Source organism: Triticum aestivum, chromosome 6A (genome assembly GCF_018294505.1).
Source record: "Triticum aestivum cultivar Chinese Spring chromosome 6A, IWGSC CS RefSeq v2.1, whole genome shotgun sequence".
Taxonomy (NCBI): Eukaryota; Viridiplantae; Streptophyta; class Magnoliopsida; order Poales; family Poaceae; genus Triticum; species Triticum aestivum.
The window spans coordinates 84031215-84043538 of NC_057809.1; positions in this window are offsets into that span (position 1 = coordinate 84031215).

Genomic DNA, 12324 nt, shown 5'->3' on the forward strand with positions numbered 1-12324 from the left:
AATGGAAGGGTTGAGGAAATGGAACCAGGTAGCTTGGTGAAGACAATGATTTGGTAGACCAGTTCCAACTGATGTGATAGTTGTACGCCTGGTTAGGGCAGCTAGGTATTTAAACCTAAGGACACACAGTCCTGGACACCCAGTCGTGAACACACAGTTCAGAACACTCAGTCCTCACGGTATTCCCCTTGAGATCACACAGACCTCACCCAATCACTCGTGGTAAGTCTTCAGGTGACTTCCAAACCTTCATAGACTCGGTAACTCGGCGATCCACAATTCCTCTTGGATGCTCTAGACCATGACGCCTAACCGTCTGGAAGATCCACAGTCTTCAAAGGTAACAAGCGTCGAATCCACGCAGGATCAATCTCTTCAGTGATGCTCAATCACTTGGGGTTTGTACGTGTTTGGGTTTGGGTTTTCCTCACTTGATGATTTTCACTCAAAGTCCTCAGAGGATGGGATGCTCTCAAATGACAAGTGTCAGTTTCTCTCGGAGCAGCCAACCAGCTAGTGGTTGTAGGGGGCGGCTATTTATAGCCTAGGGAGCAGCCTGACATGATAAGACATAAATGCCCTTCAATGATATGACCATTAGGTGGGTAGATATTTTGGGACAGCTGGCGCATAGCACAGCAATGGTTGGAAATTTGAGTATCAAATTCCTCAGGGCTATCATGTTCCTCACTGTGTAGGCAATCCGCACTGGTGAATTCCTAACTCCTCAGTCAAAACAAATTCCTCAGAGACGAAAAGAACTTCGTCTCTGTCACTGAAGAATATGACTGAACTGTATGAGATTTCCAATGGCTTCACTCGAAGGGATTGGTAGGTGTAGGATTTTGAGTTGAGCATCACATGGAAATTTTTCCTTAGTATTTCCTCGACCCCCTTTAACAGTACGGTGTTTCCTATGACTCAAGAAAGAGAAAATGAAACTACGAAAACAAAAGTCTTCACGCTTCATGTTCCTCAAATGAATACCAAGTCTTCAAGGTCACACCAATTTCTTCACTTTCAAAGTCTTCAGAAATCCAAAGTCTTCAGTCCAAGAACTTCATTTTTAGGGGTTGACTTTCTCTGTAAATATCAAACTCCTCATAGACTTATAGACCTGTGTACACTCACAAACGCATTAGTCCCTTAACCTATAAGTCTTCAATACACCAAAATCACTAAGGGGCGCTAGATGCACTTACATTAATCCTTGTACTTCTTCTTCTTTGATTCCTTTTCACACTGAGGACAATCTTGAATGTAGTGTCCGGTTTTCTTGCATTTGTGATAGAGTCTCTTCTTGTAATCATGGGATGAGGAATCTGATCTCAAGTCACCACCTCTTGAGGATTTTCCAAAGCGACCACGTCTTGAGAACTTCTGGAATTTCCTCACGAGTATTGCTAGCTCCTGGCTCAGTTCTTCAGGGTCACCAAGGCTGCTACCAGAATCTTCACCTTCAGATTCAGACACTACCTTGGCCTTCAGAGCCCGTGATCTGTCATAACTTGGTCCATAGAGATCTCTCTTCTCAGCAAGCTGGAACTCATGAGTGTTTAGTCTCTCGAGGATATCAGCGGGATCAAGTGACTTATAGTCACCACGTTCTTGTATCATCAATGCCAAGGTATCAAATGAGAAATCAAGCGATCTCGGTAATTTCTTCACCACCTCATGATCGGTGATATCAGTGGCACCAAGTGCTTGAAGCTCATTTGAGATGTCAGTGAGGCGATCGAAGGTTTGCTGAATATTTTCATTGTCGAGTCTTTTGAAGCGGTTTAAGAGATTGTGGAGAACGTCAACTCAAGAGTCACGTTGTGTTGAGACTCCCTCGTTGACCTTGGACAACGTGTCCCAGATAAGCTTTGCTGTCTCCAAAGCACTCACTCTGTCATACTTCCCTTTGCTCAGATGGCCACATATGATGTTCTTCGCTTGAGAGTCGAGTTGCTTGAATCTCTTCACATCAGCAGCGTTGATGGTAGGAGTGACAAAGGGGACGCCATTTTCCACAACGTACCAAAGATCATTGTCAATTGCCTCAAGATGCATGCGCATCTTGTTCTTCCAATAGGGGTAGTTCGCCCCATCGAAGGTAGGACACCCAGCAGAAACCTTGATCATACCTGCGGTCGACATAACTAAAACTCCAAGCGGTTCAACCAAAATCACACAGAACAAGGGAGTACCTTGCTCTGATACCAATTGAAAGTGTGTTATATCGACTAGAGGGGGGTGAATAGGCAATTTTTATGAATTCTTCACTGAGGAATTTGCCGGTGAGGAAATTCCTGAGTGAAGAACTACTTGCAGCGGAATAAGTACTCAGAAGTAAACATAACAAAACATGAGCATGGTCTTCATATGAAATGAAAACAAGCACAGAGTAAAAAAAGCATAAACACAGGATAAACAGAATGAAGACAAATAGACTGAACAAATTGAGCTGAGGAAATAGATAAAGTCTCGGTCAAAGTCTTCAAACAGATATGAACAAGCACACAACACAGAGATGAGGAAATGGAAGGGTTGAGGAAATGGAACCAGTTAGCTCGGTGAAGACAATGATTTGGTAGATCAGTTCCAACTGCTGTGACAATTGTACATCTAGTTAGGGCGGCTAGGTATTTAAACCTGAGGACACACAGTCTCGGACACCCAGTCCTGAACACGCCGCTCAGGACACTTAGTCCTCACCGTATTCCCCTTCAGCTAAGGTCATACAGACCTCGCCCAATCACTCGTGGTAAGTCTTCAGGTGACTTCCAAACCTTCACAGACTCGGTCACTCAGCGATCCACAATTTCCTCTTGGATGCTCTAGACCATGACGCCTAACCGTCTGGAAGATGCACAGTCTTCAAAGGTAACAACCGTCGGATCCATGCAGGATCAATCTCTTCAGTGATGCTCAATCACTTTGGGTTTGGGTTTTCCTCACTTGATGATTTTCGCTCAAAGTCCTTGGAGGATGGGATGCTCTCAAATGACAAGTGTCAGTTTCTCTCGGATCAGCCAACCAGCTAGTGGTTGTAGGGGGTGGCTATTTATAGACTAGGGAGCAGCCCGACATGATAAGACATAAATGCCCTTCAATGATATGACCGTTAGGTGGGAAGATATTTAGGGACAGCTGGCGCGTAGCACAAATTTGACTATCAAATTCCTCGGGGCTATCATGTTCCTCACTTGTAGGCAATCTGTACTGGCGAATTCCTAACTCCTCAGTCAAAACAAATTCCTCAAAGACCAGAATAACTTCGTCTCTGTCACTGAAGAAATTGACTGAACTGCATGAGATTTCCAATGGCTTCACTTGAAGGGATTGGTAGATGTGGGATTTGAGTTGAGCATCACTTGGAAAAAATTTCTTAGTATTTCCTCTACCCCCTTTAACAGTACGGTGTTTCCTATGACTCAAGAAAGAGAAAATGAAACTACGAAAGCAAAAGTCTTCACGCTTCATGTTCCTCGAATGAATACCAAGTATTCAGGATCACACCAATTTCTTCACTTTCAAAGTCTTCAGAAACCCAAAGTCTTCAGTCGAAGAACTTGATTTTTAGGGGTCGACTTTCTCTGTAAATATCAAACTCCTCATAGACTTATAGACCTGTGTACACTCACAAACGCATCAGTCCCTTAACCTATAAGTCTTCGGTACACCAAAATCACTAAGGGGCACTAGATGGACTACACATCCGAATCATGTTAGCATTGCCGCATTTTATGATTATGAAATTTGGCAAATGGATGTAAAGACTGCATTCCTGAATGGATTTCTGGAAGAAGACTTGTATATGATGCAATCTGAAGGTTTTATCAATCCAAAGGGCGCTAACAAAGTATGCAAGCTCCAACGATCCATTTATGGACTGGTGCAAGCATCTCGGAGTTGGAATAAACGTTTTGATAGTGTGATCAAAGCATATGGTTTTATACAGACTTTTGGAGAAGCCTATATTTACAAGAAAGTGAGTGGGAGCTATGTAGCATTTCTAATACTAGATGTGGATAACATATTGCTGATTGGAAATGATATAGAATTTCTGGATAGCATAAAAGGATACTTGAATAAGAATTTTTCAATGAAAGACCTCGGTGAAGCTGCTTATATATTGGGCATCAAAATCTATAGAGATAGATCAAGACGCTTAATTGGACTTTCACAAAGCACATACATTGATAAAGTTTTGAAGAAGTTCAAAATGGATCAAGCAAATAAAGGGTTCTTGCCTGTGTTACAAGGTATGAAGTTGAGTCAGACTCAAGGCCCGACCACTGCAGAAGATAGAGAGAAAATGAAATATGTTCCCTATGCTTCAGCCATAGGCTCTATCATGTATGCAATGTTGTGTACCATACTTGATGTGTGCCTTGATATTAGTTTAGCAGGGAGGTACCAAAGTAATCCAGGACTGGATCACTGGACAGCAGTCAAGAACATCCTAAAATACCTGAAAAGGACTAAGGATATGTTTCTCATTTATGAAGGTGACAAAGAGCTCGTCGTAAATGGTTACGTCGATGCAAGCTTTGACACTGATCCAGATGACTCTAAGTCACAAACCGGAGACGTATTTTTATTGAACGGTGGAGCTATCAGTTGGTGCAGTTCTAAGCAAAGCGTCGTGGCGGGATCTACGTGTGAAGCGGAGTACATAGCTGCTTCGGAAGAAGCATGTGAAGGAGTTTGGATGAAAGAGTTCATATCTGATCTAGGTGTCATATCTAGTGCATCAGGTCCAATGAAAATCTTTTGTGATAATACTAGTGCAATTGCCTTGGTAAAGAAATCCAGATTTCACAATAGCACCAAACACATCAAGAGGCGCTTCAATTCCATCTGCAATCAAGTCCAGGTGGGAGACATAGAGATTTGCAAGGTACATACGGATCTGAATGTTGCAGACCCGTTGACTAAGCCTCTCTCACGAGCAAAACATAATCAGCACCAAGGCTCCATGGGTGCTAGAATCATTACTGTGTAATCTAGATTATGGACTCTAGTGCAAGTGGGAGACTGAAGGAAATATGCCCTAGAGGCAATAATAAAGTTATTATTTATTTCCTTATTTCATGATAAATGTCTATTATTCATGCTATAATTGTATTAACCGGAAACATAATACATGTGTGAATACATAGACAAACAGAGTGTCACTAGTATGCCTGTACTTGACTAGCTCGTTGATCAAAGATGGTTATGTTTCCTAACCATAGACATGAGTTGTCATTTGATAAACTGGGTCACATCATTAGGAGAGTGATGTGATTGACTTGACCCATTCCGTTAGCTTAGCACTTGATCGTTTTAGTTTACTGTTATTGCTTTCTTCATGACTTATACATGTTCCTATGACTATGAGATTATGCAACTCCCGATTACTGGAGGAACACTTTGTGTGCTACCAAACGTCACAACGTAACTGGGTGATTATAAAGGTGCTCTACAGGTGTCTCTGATGGTACTTGCTGAGTTGGCATAGATCGAGATTAGGATTTGTCACTCCGGTTGTCGGAGAGGTACCTCTGGGCCCTCTCGGTAATGCACATCACTATAAGCCTTGCAAGCAATGCAACTAATGAGTTAGTTGCAGGATGATGCATTACGGAACGAGTAAAGAGACTTGCCGGTAACGAGATTGAGCTAGGTATTGAGATACCAACGATCGAATCTCGGGCAAGTAACATACCGATGACAAAGGGAACAACGTATGTTGTTATGCGGTTTGACCGATAAAGATCTTCGTAGAATATGTAGGAACCAATATGAGCATCCAGGTTCCGCTATTGGTTATTGACCGCAGACGAGTCTCGGTCATGTCTACATAGTTCTCGAACCCGTAGGGTCCGTACGCTTAAAGTTCGGTGACGATCGGTATTATGATATTATGTGTTTTGATGTACCGAAGGTAGTTTGGAGTCCCGGATGTGATCACGGACATGACGAGGAGTCTCGAAATGGTCGAGACGTAAAGACTGATATATTGGACGACTATATTCGGACACCAGATATTCGGCCAAGCTGGATCAATCCATTCAACTAGTCCACAATTTTTGTTGGGGAACGTAGTATTTCAAAAAAATGCCTACGATCACGCAAGATCTATCTAGGAGAAGCATAGCAACAAGAGGGGAGAGTGTGTCCACGTACCCTCGTAGACCATAAGCGGAAGCATTTAGTAACACGGTTGATGTAGTCGAACGTCTTTGCGATCCAACTGATCCAAGTATCGGACGTACGGCATGTCCGTGTTCAGCACACGTTCAGCTCGATGATGTCCCTTGATCTGTTGATCTAGTTGAGGACGAGGGAGACTTCCGTCAGCACGACGGCATGGCGAGGGTGATGATGAAGTTACCGGCGCGGGGCTTCACCTAAGCCCTACGACGATATGATCGAGGTGTGTAACTGTGGAGGGGCACACCGCACACGGTTAAGAGAAACTTGTATGTTCTAGGGTGCCCCTGCCCTCGTATATAAAGGAGGGGAGGAGGAGGCCGGCCGGCCCTGTAGGGCATGCCAGGAGGAGGGAGTCCTACTAGGACTCCAAGTCCTAGTAAGATTCCACCTAGAGGAAAGGGGGGAGAAGGACGGAAGAGGGGGAAGGGAAGGAAAGGGGGCGCCGCCCCCTTCCCCTAGTCCAATTCGGACCCAAGGGGGCGGCCAGCCCCTTGTGGCCCTTCCTCTCTTCCCACTAAGGCCCATCAAGGCCCATTAGTTCCCCCGAGGGGTTCCGATAACCCTCCGGCACTCCGATAATTATCCGGTACCTCTCGAAACTCATCCGGTGTCCGAATAATATCGTCCAATATATCAATCTTTATGTCTTGACCATTTTCAAGACTCCTCGTCATGTCCGTGATCTCATCCGGGACTCCAAACAATCTTCGGTCATCAAATCACATAACTCATAATACAAATCGTCATCGAACATTAGGCGTGCGGACCCTACGGGTTTGAGAACTATGTAGACATGACCGAGACACATCTCCGGTCAATAACCAACAGCGGAACCTGGATGCTCATATTGGCTCCTACATATTCTACGAAGATCTTTATCGGTCAAACCGCATAACAACATATGTTGTTCCCTTTTTCATCGGTATGTTACTTGCCCGAGATTCGATCGTCAGTATCATCATACCTAGTTCAATCTCGTTACCAGTAAGTCTCTTTACTCGTTCTGTAATACATTATCCCGCAACTAACTCATTAGTCACATTGCTTGCAAGGCTTATAGTGATGAGCATTACCGAGAGGGCCCAGAGATACCTCTCTGAAACACAGAGTGACAAATTCTAATCTCGATCTATGCCAACTCAACAAACACCATCGGAGACACCTGTAGAGCATCTTTATAATCACCAAGTCACGTTGTGACGTTTGATAGCACGCAAGGTGTTCTTCCGGTATTCGGGAGTTGCATAATCTCATAGTCAGAGGAACATGTATAAGTCATGAAGAAAGCAATAGCAATAAAACTAAAGAATCATATATGCTAAGCTAACGGATGAGTCTTGTCCATCACATCATTCTCTAATGATGCGATCCCGTTCATCAAATGACAGCACATGTCTATGGTCAGGAAACTTGACCATCTTTGATTAACGAGCTAGTCTAGTAGAGGCATACTAGGGACACTTCTATGTATCCACACATGTACTAAGTTTCCAGTTAATACAGTTCTAGAATGAATAATAAACATTTATCATGATATAAGGAAATATAAATAACAACTTTATTATTGCCTCTAGGGCATATTTTCTTCAATTTTTACCTTTCCGAAAATACAGTGTTAAATTAAACCAGTACTTGCCTATGTCCTAAAATACACTGTAGTGTTTACAAGCTAGATTATTTAAAAATTGTCATAAAATATTGTGCTTGCAAACTCAAGCTAGATTGTTTAAAAACGGAATGCTTGCAAGCCATGCTATAAAATAATAGGGGCCCATTTGTCATAATCACACTTAATAGAGCCAAAACCGCCGATCAGTGGTTTTTGCAAAACGATTACACTAGACTCGGTGTTTTCTGCAAAAAAATGTAACATAGTGCTTCTTGCTAACCTAACTTTCAAAGTGGTGGTTTCCTGCAATTTACTCTCAAGCCTTGTTTAGTTAATCCTCTCCCCAAGAGGATTGGAGGGGATTGGCAAGGATTGGTTCGTATTTTGACTTATAAGAGGTTTAAATCCCCCTTAAACCCCTTCAATCCATTCGGATTCACACGCAACTGAACAAGGCCTCATGGGTCTTTTTCATTTATTATTTTCATTAGTGCTTTTGTGTATCTTAATTTGCTACAAGTTTTCAGTCGTGTAGCTATGGTCTATAGCATCAGTCTTCTCGGTTTTAATTTTGTTCCTCTGTTTATTTTATTTTATCATTTTATTACTTATCTAGTACCCACTTAATCTGTTTATCTTATTTCTTCATTTTTCCCTTAGTCTATTATTTTTTCCAGTCTTGGTTTAGTTCTTATTAGCAGTCATTAGTTTTCAGTCAATTTATTTAATAGTGGCGATATTTGGTGTCGGGTTCTTCAGATCGATTCAAGGATTCAACGATGACGACTAAGGCTCCGGGGCGCTGGTCCTTAGGGCCACATGCATGAGGACTTATCGGATATCATCGACAAGGTCAGGCCAGTTTCGGTATGGGAGCGCGACAGCGGCGTGTTGGCGACTCGTTCTGGCGACGATAATGGTATTCGATGATCCATGGACCTTGATGTAATTTTTATTATATTTGAGGTATTTTGTACTTTCAATAAATCTTTATAATAGATTTGATCATGTTTGAAGAAAAAAGCGACCTGGGAAGAACTCACTGACATGCAGCATTAGTTCCCATCGACGACTTGGGGTCGGACCATTCCACAAGGGGAGGGGGTGGGGTGGGGTATGTCATGGCGTGTGAACCCAATGACACTGACAGAGGGAAGGGGGAGCCTAGTGGGCCAAGGCCCTGTAGCCAACAACTATCTACTTAAGGTGTCGTCTTCTTAATCACGGGGCATCAAAGATTAAGCTGCCCTTCCTCCTAAAACCCTAGGATTTGAAACTCCTCCGCTCAAATCCCATGGACCATGAACTATATACCGCCTTGCCCAGTGTGCTGCTAGGGATGTCATGACCGTGACAATAACCACCCGATTTCTTGACTTAGTGCACGTTCCTCACCCATGGTGACACACTCGGGACCTAATAGCCCCTCAACCGTGATGTGCTTCAACTTCAATAGTGTCTCTCAGAAACAATCAAGCACTTGTACACAAATACTGTACTAAATCAAAGACATTTGTTTTTGAACAAAGGGGGTACTTACACAAACTTCATGACTCATCCCCCTTAGCGGCATCATGTTACCCATCTCATATGGGAATTTTCACTGACTGTGGTGTGATCGAAGTCAACATTCACCAATTTTGTACAAAAATGATCTCACACCATCACCATCGGCCTCACACCCTATCACACTGGCCTCACGCCAAAATATCACTCCCGCTAGGATATGGATCGAACCATGGCTCACGGACATGGTGCTGACTAGGTGTGCTTACATTACATGAATACACATGACTTCATGATTCGTCTAACTCCCTCGAAGATGATCTTGACGCGCTCCACAGGAAGATGATCATCGCCCTTGCTAACAGCAATGTGCTCACCATCTTTGCCTTGTCGCTCCACCAAATAATGATCGCCCGTCCCGAGGCATTAGCATGGGTCACCTCTCCTGGACAAGCACGGCTTGAAATCTTGGACCTCAGCCCTGCATGGGTTTGCCGAGGATCCATCACATCAAATAACACTAACTAGAGTAGACCATTTCGTGTTGTAATTTGAAACATACACGAACATATACCTGCTATGATCATGATTTGGAAGCTAACCAAATCAACAAGCTCGGATTATTTTCCAAATACCGACAATTGCGAATGAGTTGTCGTGTGTAACGCGATGTGAATGTCAAGCTATAAATCTTAGACGATACTATGATCAGTTGAAACACAGGGTTTAGGGTTTTGCATGAGTCGTTGACATCCAGCCTCACATCTTAATATATAGATGATCACAATTACAATTACATACGTATACAAATACATGTACAAGGACAATATAGTAGACCCTACTTTACATGCCCCCTCAATCTGAACTACATACAAGATTCAGATTGGTTCTAAAACGGTCTAGCATCTGTCTAGTAGCGGGTTTAGTAAATACATCCGCTAGCTGATCATCTGTAGAAATAAACCTGACTTCCAGTTCACAAGCAGCTACTCGTTCTCTCACAAAATGGAAATCAATCTCAATGTGTTTTGTCCGAGCATGAAACACTGGATTCGCCGTCAGGTAAGTTGCCCCTAAGTTATCACACCACAATATAGGAGTGCGCTGCCGTGGGACTCCAAGTTCTGTGAGAACTGAGTCTATCCAAATGGCTTCAGCCGCGCCATCGGCCAATGTCTTATACTCTGCCTCGGTGCTTGACCTTGAGACTGTGGGTTGCTTCTTCGAGCTCCAGGATACAAGATTGGGTCCAACAAATATAGCAAAACCACCAGTAGAGCACCTATCATGAACATAGCCTGCCCAGTCTGCATCGGTGAATATACTCACTCCAGTAAATCTGGACTTACGAATCCGTAGTCCCATGTCTAGCGTACCTTTGACATATCTCAGAATACGCTTGACTGCTTCCCAATGATCCTTCGTTGGCTGAGACAGGAACTGACACACTTTGTTCACTGCGAAGGAGATATCAGGACGAGTGAGGGACAAATACTGAAGTGCTCCAACCACACTGCGATACCGAAAGGAGTCATCTCTACCCAGTAGTGCACCAGTATGACGTGAGAGACTCTCAGATGTAGCAAGCAGAGTGGAAGTGGCCTTGCAGTTCTCCATGTTGACGCGATGAAGAAGGTCCAAAGCATATTTTTTTCTACGTCAAGGTCATGCCCCCTGAATGAAAGGACGCTTCCAAAGCAAGAAAGTACTCAAGGCGACCCAAATCTTTGATGGGAAATCTAGCAGACAACGACTGCACAAAACGATCCACCACGGTGGGGGTAGAGCCAGCAATCACAATATCATCAATGTACACCAGCATGTATATTTGTATAGCACTCTGAGAGAAGATGAACAGAGATGCATCTGATCGGGAGGCAACAAAACCGAGCTGCGAAAGGTGCTGACTCAAACGAGCATACCAGGCATGGGGCGACTGCTTGAGACCATAAATAGACCGCTAAAGTTTGCAGACATGAGAGGGATACGTGGCATCCTCGAACCCGGGTGACTGCTGCATATACACATCTTCGGCCAAGAACCCATGTAAAAAGGCATTGCTCACATCAATCTGTCGGAGGCTCCAACCAGGAGACACAGCAAGAGACAAAACCAAGCAAACTATGATAGGTTTCACCACCGGGCTAAATGTATCTCCGTAGTCAATCCCATGCTGTTGAGTGAAACCGCGAGCAACAAGACGAGCTTTGTGCTTATCAACAGACCCATCCGGACGATGCTTGCTTTTGAAAATCCACTTGCAGCTCACAATATTAACACCAGGTGACCGAGGCACCAAGACCCAAGTGTTAGTGTGACGGAGAGCAGCAATAGTTGAATTGGTAGGTTTAGGGTTTTGCGTGGTGGATAACATCCAGCCTCACATCTCAATATATAGATGGTCAGAATACAATTACATACATATACAAATACGTGTACATGTACAATATGTTAGACCCTATTTTACATGCCCCCTCAATCTGAACTACATACAAGATTCAGATTGGTTCTAAAACGGTCTAGCATCTGTCGAGTAGCGGGTTTAGTAAATACATCCGCTAGCTGATCATCAGTTGAGATGAATCTGACTTCCAGTTTACCAACAGCTACTCGTTCTCTCACAAAATGGAAATCAATCTCAGGGCCAGTTCTTTTGGGCGATTCTACCAGAATCGCCCCCCTCCCCAGCTTCTTTCAGAATCACCACTCCATATGTTTTTTACAATCCTAGCTAATTATACCTTAACTAGATAGGATTGTAAAAATATATGGAGTGGCGATTCTGGGAGAAGTTGGGGAGGGGGCGATTCTGGAAGAATCACCGAAAAGAACTGGCCCTCAATGTGTTTGGTCCGAGCATGAGACACTGGATTCGCCGTCAGGTAAGTTGCCCCTAAGTTATCACACCATAATATGGGTGTGCGCTGCCGTGTGACTCCAAGTTCTGTGAGAACTGTGTCTATCCAAATGGCTTCGACTGCGCCATTGGCCAATGCCTTATACTCTACCTCGGTGCTAGA